The following is a 19,569-nucleotide window of genomic DNA, read 5'->3' as shown; positions in this document are numbered from 1 at the left end:
GAGCCTGAACTGTGAGCAAAAAAAAAGGGGGGGAGGAAATGGGGTGATTGCAAGAGGCCTGCATTAAAAGAACCATGAATCAAAACCCAGAAATAGCAACATGAGTTGCTAAATTCTGAAATGAACCAAATCCAAATGCTGGGTTTTTTTTGTTTTGTTTTGTTTTTACTCATCAATGAACCAAACCAATGACTTCTGTTTAACAAAAAAATAAAAACAATCCCCTCCAAAACCCCACACACCAAAAACAAGAGCAAACCAGTTCATACTTAACCCCATTAATACATCAGGATTCTATGCATTTTATGAAAGTTACAAAAAAGGGACGTGTGATTTCACTGGCATAAGGTACTCCAAGGAGAGAAAACTCCTTCCAATGCAAACTGGCATTTTTTCGGCAAATTAAAGTCTTAGAGAGTTGCCTAGAGTACTCGGAGGTGAATTGCCCAGGGTCCCAGGGCCATTATGTGTCAGAAGGGAGACTAAAAGCCAGGTGTTCCTGGCTTCAAGGCCAACTCTCTTTCCACTACTCCAAGATGCCTCTCAAAAGTATAGCACGAGAATAAACCTGGAATTTTAAAGTATTCTTTGAATTGAACCAAACTATTATTTCATTCAGTGAGACTACCTCTGTGTTAGATGCCATCTAAACTTGGGTTTGCAATGAGATACATCAAAGTTTTCTTAGTTTAGGTTTTATTTAATTGGGAAACGGCTACAAAACAAGATCATTGTTTTTAACTCCACTTAAAAACCTTTAAAAGCAAAACTTTTCATGGCTGTAATAATGTTTAAAAGCCCTTCTGACAGGATTATTTTTAAAGAATCAAGTGTTGTTGAACTAAAGTATGATATCTTTGTGCACCACTTGAACTTAAAAAGAGTGTAAGGTAAAGTCCTTTCTAAAAACAGCTGATAACTTACATGTACTGCTGATTTACGTAAAACCAGCAATAGCCCTGCGAAACCTTTTTGCTCTACTCCTCACAGTTCGATCCCAACCAACGCAAGAAGATTACAATCTACATCCAATGCCAGGGGGACTCAATCACTGTCTAGAAAATGTCACCGCATTAGATCTAATGCCTGGCACAACAGTAGGCACTCATTAAAATACATTAATGATAGTATCAAGGACAACACTGAAAATCTTCAGAATAGCATTCCAGAAAAGAAGGGTGCTCTTTTTTGTCCAATCCCTGGCCTTTTAACTGATGGGGTAGCAAGAGGTGTTGTAGGTTCATTTCTTTTCATGACATCTGTCAAGGGATAAGACCTATGCACTCTGTGTTATAACAATTTAAAGCCTATCCCTTGCAATAGCCTTGTTTTCTAACTTTTTTTCCTATTTGTCTCAATGCTTGTAAAATATAATTGGGTTTCAACTCACATGTAATCACACCATTTTTAGTTACTTGATCAGTTGTGGATACTCGGCAGAAAGAGATTTTTTGTGACACTCATGGTGTACTGGGGGAAAAATGCTGCCCTAGGAATTGGTTCATATTCTAGCTCTGCAGACTACCTGTATGACCTTTTTGTCTAGTCTTCTTTGGGTGTCAGTCACCTCGTGTATTAAATAAAGATGCTGGGTCAGACAATCCATTTTGACTCTAAATCTATGATCTGATGAACTACTCTAAAATTTCTCTCCTTCGGTAATCTGGTGCTCTTAATTTCAGGGAAGATGGGAGACAGGTCAAAATTTCTTCAGTTGGCTAACCTTGTGAAATCACTGAAAGGAAAATTAGCTTAGTTAAAATGAAATGTAACTAAAATTTCGTACTTAAAAAAATCACTCATGATCTAAGATCTCAACAGTGTAGGTACTTTCTCTGCTAGGTAGGCCTGCAGAGAGCAGGCCATCCTTGCCTTCTCTATCTATGGAACTCTTGATTGTGTCTTTCCATAAGACTGCAAGGATTTACCCAATGCACTGGTAACTTTCCTCAACGTCTCTGGATATTCTGTGGATGCCAGTACAACCCTACTAAAAAGAGTAATTACAGTAATTCTAGATTTAAAAAAAAACTTAGTAGAAATTATGTGGGTCATATGTCATCTATTCAAGAGTCATCGAGTACTGAGCAAATATAAAATGGGTTTGATTACTGACACGAATCAGGATTCGTAGTTCAGAGGAGCAAGCATTCCCCTCTCAGCCTGAAGCACAATTTTAGACTCCTTCGATCTTTAGCCAGAAGGTGGAATTGAGTCATGTCTGAAAGTTCTCAAAGAGAAACAACAGTCAGACACAATGAGAAGGACCACAGGAATTGACACAGGAATAATTTGTGGCACAGAAGCAAGAGGGAAAAGAAAAAGAGAAAGAGATAGACAGAGAGAGAGAGAGAGAGAGAGAGAGAGAGAGAGAGACACAGAGAGAGAGAGAGAGAGAGAGAGAGAGAGAGAGAGAGAGAGAGAGAGAAGTGCAACAGAAAAAGTAGAGATCAAGGAGGGCCTATCCACCATCCAGTTTTCCCTCCCAGTGCCTATCCATTAACAGACACTATAGCATATTCTACTACCACATAATTTATTTTCCCCAAAGTTTCCAAGAACTTTAATTTTTGCCTTAACTGAAAAGAGGTCAGGGGTCAGCTATAGATAAAAATAAATTCAAATTAGGGCAGAGCCAGACTGCTGCCTAAATGTTAGGAATTTTCATAACTAGGGTTCTGAACCATTGCAATTGCACTCCTAAATTTTATTTACTATAAGTTTCATAAAGTAGCAAAGGGAACATGAATCTTGTCGCTAGGCTTAAAAAAAAAGAACTTTTTTTCCCCAAGAAAGTACAGCTGATTAAATCTTCAGAGAGAGGGGAGATGGAGAAGAAGATGGTGGTGGTAAATTCTGGCCATCCAACTGTCCCCTCCACTGTGACACCCATGGCTACTAGTGTTACACAAGCATTACTAGATTATAAACAAGTTGAAGATGGCATCATATTATTTAATACAACATTAAGTGTTATACAATTCAACAAATACTTATGTGTTAAGCAGTGTGCTAGGAAGTAGGGGATACAAAAGGGAAATAAAATAATTCTTGCTCATAAGGAGCTTATAATTTGTACTCATCTTTGTCTAACCCTCAGGATCTAGAGGGATTCTAATGCTTATGTTTGTAGAACTGAATTTGCTTAGTTGGTGGCAGATACCATAAGAATAGTAACAGCTAAATAAAAGTACTATTTACGTAGCACTTTAAGGTTTCCAAAGTGCTTTACACATATTATCTCATTTGTTCCTTTTAATCCTGTGAGACAGATGTAGATATTATCATCCCTATTTTATAGATGAGGTAGCTCATGCTAGAGAGGTTAAGTAGCTTTGTCCATGATTACTACCTAGTAATTGTTGGAGGTGAAATTACAGACTGGCTTTCTCCTTGTTCTCTCATACATCACTCTCTCCACTGGGTCTTGCCTTTTCCCCCAAGTATAAGAGTGGGGAAGATGAGAAAGATTTAAATGAGATTTTCTACAGCACTAAAAAACAAACCAAACAAAACCCCCAACCCCCTAAATATCCTAACACCCACACCAATGTTCAAAGTGCCAAACTGCATGATAATGCTTCATGAGATTATAGGATCATATGAGCAAAGGTTTGCAGTTCCAAGGCTGCCCAAAATACTGAAAAATTCTCTTTGGAGTCCCAATGTCACTATTTCTCTTGTGAATATTTCATAGAGGGAGTTTTCAAAATGTACTTTAAAAATGTCATGCTATTACCCCAAACACTCCCAATATCAACGAAGAATTCGGCTGGGTACGCTAGTAGCATGTGGTTAAATCAAGTCTAGGTACCAATTTCTTAGAAGATAATATGAAAACAAATAAATTCATAACAGGAAAACCTCATTTGACATGTGATCATACTATACTTAATATCACATTCCATTTGGGTTTTGGTGACGACCGGATACAGTGGGAACAGCTCTGGCTCTGGAACCAGAAGACCAGGATAAAAGCCCCACCTCTAATATTTGCTACTTGTATTACTTTGAACAAGTACTCCATGTCCATATGTAAAAATGACGGAGCTGGGAACACACAGATTGCCTAAATGGCTTCTGAGATCCCTTCCATCTCTGGATCTATAATCCTATTCTTGTATTTTGCTTCAGATTGTAGTGCCTATTTTTTCTACCTTCAAACAAATACGTGGTAATAAATATATTGGATAAGGTAATCTGGCTGTTGCTCTGAGATCCCTTGCAAATCCTGCATACTGAGCTAGTTTAGCACAGGAAGTAATACATTTCCATCCATAAACAGAAGGATCTATTTGAAATTAGGCTGAGGATAGATTCTGACCTATATCTCTTTTATTTCTGTAACTAAGAAGCTTTTTTCATTAGTCCAACTGAATTTCCCAATTTCTGTCCTTTAGAACATATTTCAGATTTGTGTCAACAAAAGTCTTATCATTCTTTTTTTTTTTTTGAGTGTGGAGAGAGAATGGGAATTCCTCCCCTCAACCCCTCAACACAAAACCACCCTATTACTTACTGTTGAGAAAAAAAAAAATCACGTGCTATCAACATGAATCTACTACACACAAAGGTATCCCCACACTGTTCCTCACACTGTTTCTGGGCTGCACAACACCCACTCTTCAAATCCTGAACCAGCCAGATTAGCAAATGTGCACCAGCTTGCTCTCTAGCAGCAGAAACAATAGTCTCTTTCAGGCTACACAATCTTGTGAAGGAACAGGCTGAAACGTCATGGGAAAAATTAGGAAATATCTGTAGAAAACAGCTCACAAAATGAGGGGTGGAACAATTTGCTTAAATGTTATAAAGACTGAACATAGAAACAATGTCAATACTGCCGTGCTTGCTCTGGCCTTTCCATTTAAAAAGAGGAGCTTCCCTTTCTTTTTTTTCTTTCTTTCTGTGAAAATAAGGGAATGCATTAGAACAAGAAAAATTTAAATGCATTAGGAACAGATTTAGTTTCCCAAAACTTACATTTAAGAGAAGCATAAAAAAACACACACAACCAAAACCACAAGCCAACATAACAAAACCAACACAAATGTGGACAGACTCAATTTCAAAGTTCCCTGAAATTATACAGGAAAACAAACAAACCCTCAATCTACCTTGCCCTAACTACTCCTAAATACCCTTCCTTTTAAATCTCTACATCCCAATTAGTACTATCTGTTCTCAAGAATTCCTATCCTCTAACCTGCACCTATGTAGTTCATTCTGGTTAAGCTGCCTTTTTGGTGGCCTTTTCCTGGTTTTCATTTTTATCCACTTCACATCTCATGCTTTTTGCCTAAAGCCATTCCACATGCATGCAAATATCTTCTTCCTCATGCCTAGGAATACCACATCCCTTACTAATTTTAAATTGCTGTTTAAGGCCCACCTCCTGCAGGAAGTCTTTGCAGATTTAATTCACTTCAATTCAATAAATATCACTTAATGCCTCATAGGTACTAAGTGACTGAAAGACAAAATTCTGCCCCACCCCAGTCTTTTCTCAAAAGTAGCTTACATTCTGTATGTGAATAACAAACATGTATACTGATAAGTAAATATAAATAGATACAAAGTATATATATTTGAAAAAAGACAGAAATTAATTTTGGGGTGTATGTGTGTGTATGTGTGTGTGTGTGTGTTTGCGTGTGTGTTGAGCTTCAGCACCTGGGAGTGGGGGAACAGAACAGATTTTCTGCAGGAAGTAGTGTTTGAGTTGAGCTCTGAAGGAAGATAGAGAGGTGAGGATGCAGAAGTGAGGAAGCGGAACATATTCCAGGTCCTGGACACAGCCTTTGCAAAGGAGCAGAGAAGGAGGTGAAATATCCTGGACAGGGAACAGCAGAGTAAACTGGTTTGGCTGGAATGTGTGGAGGGCAATGTACAACAAGCCTAGAAAGAAAGGTTGGTTGGAGCCAGAAGAGTTTTAAAAGCTATTTTATCCTAGAAGTAAGAGGGATCCACTGGGGCTTTGTGCTCAGGAAAAGTGACATTGTTAGACCTGTGCTCTAGGGACATCAATTTCACAACTGTGCATAGGATGGATTAGAGAGGGGAAGTATGCAGACCAATTAGGAGGCTACTGTCATACATAGTCCAGGAGAGAGACCAGGATATGAACTAGAGTGGTGGCCGTGGGAGCAGAGAAAGGAGGTGAATGTGAAATATTCTGTATAAGTAAAAATCGACAAATGATTAGCTATGAAGTGAAAAGGAAGGGGAAAGTCCACGTGGGTTCTGATGCTACAATCCAGGTTGAGGTTTGGGGAAAGATGATGAGTTCTCTTTGAGACATGTTCAATTCAAGAGGCCTCTGGGATATCCAGCCTAATAGGTAGCTGGTGATGTAAGAGAAGCTGTAGGCATAGAAATGATAGTTGAACTCATGGGAGCTGATAAGATCACCAACATGGAGAATGCAGACAGAAACGTAAAGAGAGTTCAGGCTGAAACCCTTGGGTTGGCCCAATACATTCAAAAACCTGCCTGCACAATTTTTCCTCTTAATGCAATTTTATATCACCTTAAAATTTTTTTCCAGTAAATGATGCTAATCTGACCTTTAAAATCTAACCAATTATAGGTTCCTTGAGGTCAAGGTCTATTTTTTGACATGCATCTGAAATATCTAGAACCCTATAATTATAGGATGTATAAGATGCAAGTCTCTCCACTTGAATCTATCCTCCACACAGCTGCCAAAGTCTGATCATATCACACTACTACTCAATAAACTGAAGATGTTCCCTTTACCTTCAAGATCAAATATAAAGTCCTTTATTTGGCATTTAAAGCTCTTCTCAATCTGGCGCCTTGCAACCTTGCCATTTTTACTCTCTACTCCTCTGCACGCTCTATGAGCCAGCCATACTAGCCTATTCAGTGTATCTAACATGGTACATGCCATCTCCCATCTCCATGCTTTTACCCTGAATACTTCTAAACTTCCAACTCTTAGAATTCCTGGGTTCTTTTAAAATCCTGTTCAAGTGGACCACCTCCTTCAGGAGGCCTTTCTTGGACACCCTTCCCTCCCTTGCAAGTACCATCCCCTCTATTTTGATTTATCTATGTTGTCTTCCCTATGAGAATGTGAGGTCCTTGGGGTCTGAGACTGGTTTTTGCTCTTTTTTTTTGTATAAAGTGCTTATCACAATGCCTAGCACAGGGGAAGTGCTTTATAAATGTTCACTGATTGAGTACATGTTCATGAAATACTTGATCTGAACTCTCAAAAGGAAGATAAGGGTTTCTTAACCCCCAAACTCAAGTGGTTTATTGGTGTAAAGCCCTGTGCTAAAGAGTTATTTATTTTGTTCTCAAAAATAAAAGAACAACATTTGTCAAAACTATAAAACAAACAAAAAAAACTGCAAGGCTGCTGGATAACACCCAGAGAAGTCAAATTTGGAGTCAGAGCAATATGACAACCTGATGATGCCTATTTCCTAGGCCTGCCCTGACATAATATCTCTTGGGTTTTAGAATAAGCAAGAATTTTGGAAGGTCCCTTTATTAGTATTTACCAATGAAATAAGGGCAGCTAGATGTCCACGTGGATAGAGTGCCAGGCCTGAAGTCAGGAAGATGAGTTCAAATCTGGCCTCAGACACTTACTAGCTGTGTTACCCAGGGCAAGTCATTTAACCCTGTTTGCCTCAGTTTCCTCATCTGTAAGATGAGCTGGAGTAGAAAATGGCAAATCACTCCAGTATCTTTGCCAAGAAAAATCCAAATGGTGTTACAAAGAGTTGGACATGACAAAAAAAAAATTACTGAACAAGTGAAATAACCACAAGGAACCTACTGAGGACTCACAGCACAGTATAATGCAGAATTTCACTGAATTTGAAATTCAAATCACACACCCAAGCTGAAGAAGAGGGATGGGGACTGGACCCAGGATTTGAAACTCCCTCTATTAATGCAGGTCAACACCTTTCTGTTCAATTTATAGTCCTTAGAGAGTTGCCTAGAATAGTGCTTTCCAAATTTTGGGCCTCAGGGCCTTTTATACTAAAAAAAAAATTGATTATTCTAAATAGGTTTTGTTTGAGTGGGCTATACTATAAGTATTTACCATACCAGAAATTTAAAATGATAAAAATTTTAAAATATGTATTAATTTAGTAATAAATTCATTATATGTTAACATATTTTATAAAAATAACTATATTTTTCCCAAACAAAAAAAATGAAAAGAATGTTGCTGTTTTAGATATTTTTTACAAATTACTTCACTTTCCAGCTTACTGAAAGACAGCTGGATTCTCATATTTGTTTCTGCACTCAATCTGTTGCTATATGTTGTTTTGGTTGAAGTACTGGTAGGAAATCTGGCCTCACACACACATACATGTATTTGGAAAAGGGAGGAGTTTTTTAATAGGTAAATACTCTATTACTAATAATGTGAGAATAGTTTTGACCTCAAAGACCCTGGGCCACTCTTTGAAAACAGCTGGCCTAGGACACTGACTTAAGTGACCTAGGGTCACACTGCTAGTATGTGCCAAAAGCAGGATTTGTACCCAGTTCTTCCTGGCTCCCAGACTGAACCTCTTTCCGGCACACCACACTATCTCGCTTTTTTGACTGATTGCTAAAGAAAGCTCAAGAATAGAAAAGAAAGAGTGGGGAGACAGTGTCAGAGGAATGACAAATGACAGATGTAAAGGTCTAGCTAGGGAGGGAAGGTCTCATTTAAGAGATGATTGTCAATCTTTTTCAGTCTTTCAAACACCTGTGAATTTAACAGACTATCCAGGTACCAGTGGTGGAATCTACAACTAACAGAAGCAATTTTGCGGTGGGAATCTAAAGGTTAATGTTACACCGTTTGAATGTGTAATCAGGGCTTCTCTCTGCCCACATGATCGGATAATCCTGTATATATTGTTTATCAAAGGTACTTTTGGCCTTTGGGCAAGAGATTAGGGTAACAAGCAGTTAAAATAATCATAATACCACCATTTACCATGTCACAGTGCTTTTAATTTTTAAAAGAGCTTTCATAACTAGCATTTCATTTTATTTTCACAACCTAATGAGAGAAACATAGTAGGTTCTCTCTATTTCAGACACAAGGCCACAGGACTGAGGCTAATTAATTTGCCTTAGAAGATACTGCTAGTTAACAGAAAGGAGTATAATCTATGCCTCCTGCCTCCTATCCCAAGTTTCTGACACTGAACCACCTTGGAAATGCAGGAGGAAGCCTCTGAGGAGAAGAAAACTCAAGACATTTCAGTACTACCAATTCAATTTAACAAATGTTTGTTCTATGTCTATTGTAGGCAAGGAAGGCCACTGAATGACATACCCAAACCCATTTTTAAGGAGCAACATCTAAGAAAAAATGAATGCCATAATAACCATCTGTTTTTGGATATTTCAGGAAAGCACATAGCATGCTAAGTCCTTACTCTTGTAACCTGCAGAGCTGTCCAACACTGACTTCTTTCATGATTCAGTTCAAATGCCAACTGACACAAGAGGTCTTTCCTGTCTCCAAATATCCCCACCCCACAGCCACTTGAACCTTCTCTAACTCTGTATGTACCAATCTATTAGCATGTTATCTCCATTAGAAGGTAAGCTCCTTGAGGGCAGGGCCTATTTTTGTCTTTTTTTTTTTTTGTATTCTTAGCACTTACCACTCTGCCAGGCACATAGTAAGCAAAGTAAGAAACTAATGAATGCTTGTTGATTGTTGGTTTGATTCTATAATCTTTTATGCTATATCCCTTTACAGAGCATTCTATTATGGTCGTTTCATAAGCAGGCTCTTACATAGCAGCAACAATATCAATGACTAGGAGGCTTCTCATATTATATACTGAGAGTACTCCACAGATTAGCAGAGCAAATGTATTCCACATATATTCCTCACAAACTTCAGAATTTGAATTTTAATATATGGTAATGTAAAATACAGAACAAACTCAAGGCCTTAGTTCTCTCTGAGTTGGACTAGGCAGTTGCTCATTTTAATACCTAGAATAGACCTGACTTCCACCAGTCTTTGGGATTCATTTCCTCCAGTGTTGGGTCCCTACTGTGTTAGAGGAGGGAAATGGGGAAGGGCATCACAAGATTTATCATCTTCTCTATCTGGGATGCTGTCCTCCTCAGCAACCTCTGCTTCCAAAAATTCTAAAAATTTAACACTTTTTAAAAAAATATACCAAATGGCTGAAGAATGCCTATAGTTTAGAAAAACAAATTTTAAAAATGACAAAAGGTATGTGTGTAGAGAGGGCATGAAGGGGCCTTTTACAAAAGGGGAAGGGTATAATGTCCACTGCCAGGAACTGAGAAACTGAGAAATGTCTTACAGCCACTCCCAACTATCAGTCAAAAAGCCTGCACTTACTATGTGCCAGACACTGTGCCAGTTGCTTGAAGATACAAAGCAAAGAACCAAACCATTCTTACTCTCAAAGAGCTTATGTTCTCATCATCACCAGATCACTCTATAATAACAAACTCTTTTGTAAAACCATTTATTATTTACATAGAGTTTTATACTGCTTTCATGGTTTTCATAACTATAATCTCATTATGTAGAACTTTCCCGAGTTGCCCAGGAGAACTTTATACTCATGGTCAAGGCAAGCTAGAATAAGGAACAAAGAGCCCCATCTCATTCTCATGAAATGACAGAGCCAGAACTGAGAGATTCTTTAGTCCAAATTCTTCATTTATAGATGAAGAAACTGATCCCAAAGACACTACCAATCATTGCATTCTATACTTTGCTCATTTACCCCTCTTCCATAGTCTGACTGCCTTCCTCATTGAGAGGTAAGATACTTCTGGTTTTGTTTAGAGCCACATTTCGTTTCTCTAAAGGAACATGGTTCCAATTTCACAATGGAAGGCAATAAAAAAATAGGTTTTAAGTTTACCAAATTTTCACTTAAAGATAATTTGTTTTTTAATTTTATTTTTCTCAATTACATGTAAAATTTTTTAGATTTAAAAAAAAATTTTCAGCCCTAGATTCTCTCCCTCTCTCCCCTTGCCCCTGCTTGGGAAGGCTAACAATTTGATATAGATTATATATATATATATATAGTCATTCCTAATATTTCCATATTAGTCATATTGCAAAAGAAAACACAAACCAAAAAAAAAAACCTCCAAGAAAAATAAACTAAAAAAGTATGCTGCAATTTGCAGTCAGACTCCTTCAGTTCTTTCTCTGGAGGTGGATAGCCATTTTTCATCCTCAGTCCTTTGGAACTGGCTTGGATCACTGTATTGCTGGGAATGGCTAAGTCATTCACAGTTCATCATCAAACAATATTGCTGTTACTGTGTACAATGTTTTCCTGCTTCTTCTCACTTACTTTGAATTAGTTCATGTAAGTCTTCCCAGGTTTTTCTGAAAACATCCTGCTTGTCATTTCTTATAGCCCAAAAGTATTCCATAATAATCATATGCCACACAGCTTGTTTAGCCATTCCCCAGTTGATGGCCATCCCCTCAGTTTCCAATTCTTTGCTACCACAAAGAGAGCGGCTATATTTTTGTATATATAAATCCTTTTTCTTCTCCTTTGATCTCTTTAAGACACAGATCTAGTAATGGTATTGCTGAGTCAAAGAGCATGCATGGTTTTATTAAACCTTTGGGCATAAGTTCCAAATTGCTCTTCAGAATGGTTGGATCAGTTCACAACTTCACCAACAGTGCATTAGTGTCCCTATTTTCCCATATCCCCTCCAACATTTATCATTTTCTTTTTCTGTCATATTAGTCAAGCTGATAGGTGTAAGATGGTACCTCAGAGTTGCTTAAATTTTCATTTCTCTAATCAAAAGTGATTTAGAACATTTTTTCTTATGACTATAGATGGTTTAATTTCTTCTTCTGAAAACTACCTGTTCATATCCTTTGACCATTTATCAATTCTGTTTCTTCTTTTTATTGCTATAGCTAGCATGTCTAGTACAATACTGAATAATAGTAGTGATAGTGGGAATGCTTGCTTCACCCCAATTTTCTTGGGAGGGCTTCTAGCTTATCCTCATTACAGAAAATGCTTACCAATAGTTTTAGATACATAATATTTATCATTTTAAGGAAAGTTCCATTTATGCCTATTTTTTCTAATGTTCTTAACATGAAGGAGTGTTGTATTTTGTTAAAGGCTTTTTCTGCATCTATTGAGATAAAATTTTTGTTCTTTTTATTATTGATATGGTCAATTATGCTGATATTTTTCCTAATATTGTACCAGTCCTGCATTCCTGATATAAATCCCACCTGGTCATAGTGTATGATCTTTGTGATATGTTGCTGTAATCTCCTTGCTAGTATTTTATTTAAAATTTTTACATCAATTTTCATTTGCAAAATTGGTCTACAGTTTTCTTTCTTTGTTTTTGCTTTCCCTGATTTAGGTATCAGCATCACATTTGTTTTGTAAAAGGAATCTGGTAGGACTCCTTCTTTGCCTATTTTTCCAAATAGTTTATATAGTATTGGAATTAACTGTTCTTTAAATGTTTGGTAGAGTTCACTTGTGAATCTGTCTGATCCTGGTGAATTTTTCTTAGGAAGCTCATTTATGGCTTCTTCAATTTCTTCTCCTAAAATAGGGTTAAATATTCTATTTCCTCTTTCGTTAATCTGGGAAATACGTATTTTTGTAAATATTTATCCATTTCATTTACATTGTTAGATTTATTGGCATACAATTGAACAAAATAGCTCCTAATAATAATTGCTTTAATTTCATCTTCACTGTTCGTGAATTCACCCTTTTCATTTCTGATACTAGTAATTTGGTTTTCTTTTTTTTTTTTTGAATCAAATGAGCCAATGGTTTCTCTATTTTATTTTGCACAAAACCAGCTCTTAGTTTTATTTATTAGTTCATTGGTATTCTGACTTTCAATTTTATTACTCTCTCCTTTGATTTTCAAGGTTTCCAATTTGGTGTTTAGTTGGGGATTTTTATTTGTTCTTTTTCTAATTTTTTTAATTGCATGACCAATTAATTGATCTACTCTTTCATTGATGCAAGCATTTAGAGATATAATTTTAATTGCATTATGGTCCGAAAATATTTCTGCTTTTCTGCATTTGGTTGTGCTGCTTTTATGCCCTAATACATGGCCAATTTTTGTGTGCCATGTACAGCTGAAAAAAAGGTATATTCTTTTCTATTCCCATTAATTTTCTCCAGAGATCTGTCATATCTAACTTTCTAAAATTTGAATCATTCCCTTAACTTCTTTCTTGTTTATGGTTAGATTTATCTAGTTCTGAGAGGGGAAAGTTGAGGTCCCCTACTATTATAGTTTTATGATCTATTTCCTTCTGTAACTCCTTTAACTTCTTTAGCAATGTGGATGCTATGCCACTTGGTACATATATGTTTAGTACTGATTCATTGTCTATAGTACCTTTTAGCAAAATGTAGCTTCTCTGCTTATCTCTTTAATTAGTTCTATTTTTGCTTTTGTTTTGTCTGAGATCATTATTGTTGCCTGTTTTTTTTTTAAACCACAGCTGAAGCATAATAGATTCTGCTTCAGTACCTTATTTTTTATTTTTTCTTTATCTCTGTTTCTTGTAAACTACATATTGTTGGATTCTAGTTTTTAATCCATTCTGCTATTTGCTTCAGTTTTATGGGTGACCATCCCATTAACAGTTATAATTACTGTGTATTTTCCTTCATCCTCCTTTTCCCTGTTTATCCTTCTCTCTCTCTTTTTACCCTGTCCCTGCTCAAAAATCTGTTTTGCTTCTGATCACTGTCTCCCTTAATTCACCTTCTCTTCCACCAGCCTCAGCCCCCTTCTTGTTCTCTTCCCCTCCTACTCCTACATAGATTTTTATGCCCAACTGAATGTGTATGTTATTCCCTCTTTGTGCCAATCCCAGTGAGAGTAAGGTTCAAGCATTCTCCACCACCCCCTCCCATTGTCCCTTCCACTGTAAAAGCTCTTCCTTTTGCACATCTTTTATGTGAGGTAATTTTCCTTATTCTTCCTTTCCCTTACCTCTTCTAGTTCTTTTTCACTTTCTCTTCTTTCTTGCCCTTTAATTTTATTTTCTTGAAAGAAGCCCATCATAGTCAACTCACACCCATGCTCTCTATGTATACTTCTTCTAACTGCCCTAAAAATAATAAAGTTCTTACAAATTATAATTATCATCTTCCCATATATGAATGTAAATCATTTAACCTTATTGAATCCCTTGTGATTTCTCTTTTACACTTACCTTTTTATGCTTCTCTTGAGTCTTGTATTTGAAAGTCAAATTTTCTATTTAGCTTTGGTCTTTTCAACAGGAATGCTTGAAAGTCATCTATTTCATTAAATATCCATTTTTTTCCTGGAAAGATTATATTCAGTTTTGCTGGATGAGTTAACTCTTGGTTGCAATCTTAGATATTTTGCCTTACAGAATATCATATGCCAAGCTCTCCAATCCTATAATATGGAAGCTGCTAAATCTTGTATGATCCTGACTATGGATCCACCATATTTGAATTGTTTCTTGCTGGATGCTTGTAATATTTTCTCCTTGACCTAGGAGTTCTGGAATTTAGCTAGAAAGTTCCTGGGAATTTTCACTTTGGGATCTCCTTCAGGAGTCAATCTGTGGATTATTTCAATTTCTATTTTACCCTCTGGCTCTAGGATATTAAGGCAGTTTTCCTTGATAATTTCTTGAAGTATGATGTCTAGACTTTTGGGGGGGGGCAGTAAATGGTTTTCAGGTAGTCCAATAATTCTCAAATTATCTCTCCTTGATCTATTTTCCAGGTCAGTTGTTTTTCTGAGGAGATATTTCAGATTTTCTTCTATTTTTTCATTCTTTTAATTTTGTTTATTGTTTCTCAATGTCTTATGGAATCATTAACTGCCACTTGCCCAATTCTGATTTTTAAGGAATTATTTTCTTTGGTGAGCTTTTGTACCTCTTTTTCCATTTGGCCAATTTTACTTTTTTAAGGAGTTCTTTTCTTCAGTGAATTTTTGTACTCCTTTTTCCATCTGGCCAATTCTGTTTGTTAAGGTATTATTTTCTTTGGTATGTTTTTGGTGACTATTTTACCAAGCCATTGCCTCTCTTTTAATAATTTTCTGGCATCACTCATCTTTCCCTAGTTTTTCCTCTACCTCTCTTGGTATTTTTTAAAATCCTTTTTGACCTCTTCCAGGAATTCTTGTTGGGCTTATGTCCAATTTACATTTTTTCTTTGAGATTTACTTTTGTAGCTGTTTAGACATCACTTCTTCTGAGTTTATTTCTTTATTTCTGTCACCATAGTAACTCTTTACAGTTGGATTTTTTTTGTTATTGTTTACTCATTTTTCCAGCTTGCTTCTTGACTTTTAACTTGATGTTAAAGTCAGGCTCTATTACTGGGGTGGAAAGGGCAGCTTCAGGTTTTTCCTGCTGCTGTTTTCAGAGCTAGTATTAAGGGTCTCTAGGTTTTTGGTGCTTCCAAGGTGTTTTGATCTAAGGAGAGCTGTGGTCACTGCTCTCCTGGCCTGTGTTCTGGTCTTTACCCAGGAAGGGACTTTGTTCCCCTGTAGCCACAAGTGCTAGTACTCTTGACCCTAGAACTGTGACCAGTTCCCCACTCTCCAGTAGTCACAATCACTAGTTTTCCTTTCTGCCTTGGAATTGAGACCAGAGAGTCCCTACTTCCTTGTGAGTGCCCACAAGCACTCCACCCTGAAACTGTGACCAGGTCCCCTGCTCTCCTGTTGCCACAAGTGCTAATGCTCCTCTTTGTCCTGGGACTGCAACTCAGACTTGCATATGGGCAATGCAATAGGGTCCTGAACCCAGCAACAGCAAAGGACCCCCTGTAACCTCTTTCTGACCATTTGTCCAACCCCCCAATAGCTCCTGAAGCTATTACTGCCCCAATGCAGCTGCCTCCAAGGCCTGAACTGAGCTCCAGGCCAACCACCACCTGCATGAGATAGACCTTTCTTGCTCACCTCCTAAGTTGTTTTGGGCTGTAAAATTGTTTTGCCTGAACTTTTTTGGTTTTATAGTCCCAGAATTTGGTTTGAAGTGTAATTTTAAAGTTGTTTGGAGGGTAATTTGGAGTGTGTAGCTAAGTTCCTGCTCCTATTTTGTTATCTTGGCTCCACCTCCCACTTACAGGTAATTTGTCAGGGATCTATATCCTTGGTAAATGGAGGGACACCTGTACAACATATACATATATATGTACATATTTATGTACATTCATGCTCACACCAAAACATGTGTCGAGTTCTGTCTTTCCAAGATGCTACATGATTCTCGGACCTATCTTTCCAAGTATTTTTACTGCCAAATGTCACTTTATCAAGGTTCTATAAAATTTACATATCCTCTCACTGACTATTTCTGTTTAGCTTTCTGGAAAAGCTAAAAACTCAAATCAAGGTACTACAGCCATATCCCATTTTTCCCTCATTCCAATCCAGTGATCCTAGTCCAGAACCTAATCCAAAAGATTACAAATTGGTACCCTAATGAGTTGTCATGGCAATCTCTAGCTGTCATTCATTCCATGTCCCAGGGCTGTAAATTCTCATTTTTAGTCTATACATATCCTCTTATTTCAATAGTAACACCAACCAAAATGAAATATGTCAGGTGCCAAATATAATTAGAGAATGTTACTTGCTATTATAGACGATCAGAAATGATTTCCAGTTGCTTTTGCTTTCAGAGATCCAACAAATCATTATGTTCTAAATCCACTGGGCTGGTCCTCAAAGAGATGACATTCTTTTTAGATTCTTTAAACTTTTCATTGATACATCAATATTTAAGATTATTAAAAAATATCAACTGCCTCCTGAGTTGAAAAGGCCCTCTAGAAAAACAAATGGCATTATTTTCTGAACCTGGGGCAATGAATTAAAGTTATCAATTGATAATTGTATCATTACAATAAAATATAAAATGATGCTAAGAGTATCAATTAACATAATTGTTTTACTCCTCTTAAAAACCAATTTTCTCCCAGTGATACTTTATCATGGAATACTATAATCTCTGAAGAGTTAAAGTTTTAGGTGACCCAAAGGGTTATGAAGAACATCAGTGGTCATTATTAGTAGGCTACAGTGTATCTCTAAGTAGGATATAGTGTCTCTACACATAAAATATAGCTTAAGGGAATAGATCAAGGAAATGTGAGATTGGAAGAGGAAATGTTGATAATGATTGTGAATAGGTGGACAGCTATACTAGTGGATGAGTGCTGTATTGGTACTGATGAAATGTAGAAGGATCTAGAGAAAGGATCCCAGCACATTGAGTACAGAGCCTCTCTGGGGGATCCATGGAGAACATGGGTAAACTGCACAAAAAAAGAAAGTGGACAGGTAATCTGCACTGATCAGGGGGGTAGTCATATTGATGATATCATAGATTCATTGAAACACTAAAATATCCTCTAAGGATAAAAACTGACTGGGGTCCAAAGTTCTTAAAATTTTAAAATACAGGAAGTAGAGTTTATGAATACACAACCAATGCTCAACTGTTCATTGTCAAGGGGTAGAGGCATATATGTTAGTAGAATAAACAGATAATCCCCAAGCCCATATTTAGGTAATAGTTTCCTTCTCCCACCTTCAAATAAGTGGCTAAGAGTGATTCTTAATTTGGAGACAGCAGGGTCTATCTGCAACAGGATACCTATCCCCCCTCTCCCACTGTTCCACAGCAAGAGCAAGGCTCCAGCCCCAATTTAATAAGAGCTATATTTAGGGAAAGGAGAGAATAAAGAACCCTGGAGCCTTGGGTTTCTGCTACAAGCACACTACTTGGTGCATAACAAATACTTAAATGCCTGTTGATTAACAGACTGATTGATTGGGACCTCAAATTCACAGGAACAGTCAGTTGACAAATAGGGAAGGCTGTTTTTGCTCTACCTCTTCCCCCACCCCCATCTCACCTGCACAGTTTCCAAAGGGAGCTATTTACCTTCTAGCAAAAGTGTTAATGAAATACAAAATGTCCAAAAAATGAACATTACCCAGAAGGAGGAGGGAAAATAAAGGACTAGATAATCTGGAAACCCTGCAAACTCAATCCCTAAATAACCCATAATCAGACATATGGCATATCATCATAAAATACATGTTTTCAAAATGCTAAACTTAAAGTGAATGAAGAAATGTCTGCAGAGAAGCTGAGACACCAAAAATCTTGAAACTATGAGTAACCAATGTATGTACTTATTTATAGTTGCGAAAGAGTCTGCTAATGTATGAACACTTTTCCCCTGTGGAGATTTAAAAATCAATTTCCATGAAGCCTTTAATACTTAAGTGAGTTTCCCTGTCTGAGGTTTTTCCAGTCACCAATGAAGCAAGGAAATTTCATGTTCATATTAAGATCTGTTATAGATCATGGAGTCAGAAAAGAACAAGGGTTGAATCCTAGCTCTACTGACACCTACTGACCACAGAAAAATCAGGTAAAGCCTAAGCCTCAGTTTCCTCATCTATAAAATGAGGAAGAGAGAGCTACAAGTAATTATCTCATAGGGTGGTTCTAAGGATAAATAAGATAACATCTGTAAATTGTTTTCTGTTTACTGTTTTCTAAAGAGCAGTCCAACTAAGTTCTCAGAGGCTTATCACCAGGTGGGTTAGAGGATGATGAATTTTTAGGGCCACAGCAACTCTTCACAATTTCATTTAATAAGCATTTATTAAGCATCTATTATTATCAAGGGGTTGGGAACATAGAGGCAAAAATGAAAAGTCTCTGCCTACAGGAAGTTTATATTCTGCTGGGTGACTGTCTACCAATTTGCAAGGGCTGAGAACTGCACCAGTGAAGGAAATATCTATACCAAGGAAACCACAGATTCCCAAAGAACTGAAAAATTAAACAGCTATAAGATAGTCTTCATTGGCAGCTTGGTGTCATAAAGAGGGAAAAGGAACCTCTTAAATGATACAAAGGAGAATGAACAGAAGGCAGATCGGTTTCTACAACAGTGTCCTTCTCTGTCTACTCCAGGCATAAGAAAATTATCTGGTCCTTTCTTACTAAGGGAGCTAGGTATCTCAGTGGACAAAGTGGCAGGCCTTGAGTCAGGAACACCTATATTCAAACCCTGCCTCAGATACTTACTAGCTGTATAACCCTGGGCAAGTCACTTAATCTCTATTTGTCTGGAAGGCAACTGGATGGTTCAATGGATAGAGAACTGGGTCAGGAAGACCTGAGTTCAAATTTAACCTCAGACATTTGCTATCTTTGTGACCTTGAAAAAGTCACTTAATTCCTATTTGCTTTAATCCATTGGAGAAGAAAATGGCAAACCATTCCTGTATTTTTGTCAAGAAAATTTCATGGACAGTATGGTCTTTAGGGTCATGAAGAGTTGGAAATGACTGAAAAACAACTTTCTATTAAAGCCAGCCATGACCCCTTCAGGGCAGCACCAGACACGAGGGTCCTCTGTGGACCCCAGGGCAACATCAGTGAAGCACATCAGGGCCTGTAGCCTCTGGCATAAGAAGCCTGAGACAGTGCCCCTTCCACCTTGGGAGCAG

At 37.3% G+C, this 19,569-nt stretch overlaps 1 protein-coding gene across 1 annotated transcript in view; it reads right to left on the bottom strand.

Moving 5' to 3' along the window:
* BACH2 (BTB domain and CNC homolog 2) overlaps positions 1-19,569 on the bottom strand; it is a 402,740-nt gene that overhangs the window by 318,111 nt on the left and 65,060 nt on the right. The window lies entirely within an intron of this gene.

This window comes from Trichosurus vulpecula, chromosome 7 (assembly GCF_011100635.1).
Source record: "Trichosurus vulpecula isolate mTriVul1 chromosome 7, mTriVul1.pri, whole genome shotgun sequence".
Lineage (NCBI taxonomy): Eukaryota > Metazoa > Chordata > Mammalia > Diprotodontia > Phalangeridae > Trichosurus > Trichosurus vulpecula.
Note: the sequence above shows the minus strand (reverse complement) of the source record. Positions and strands in the feature narration are given on the sequence as shown.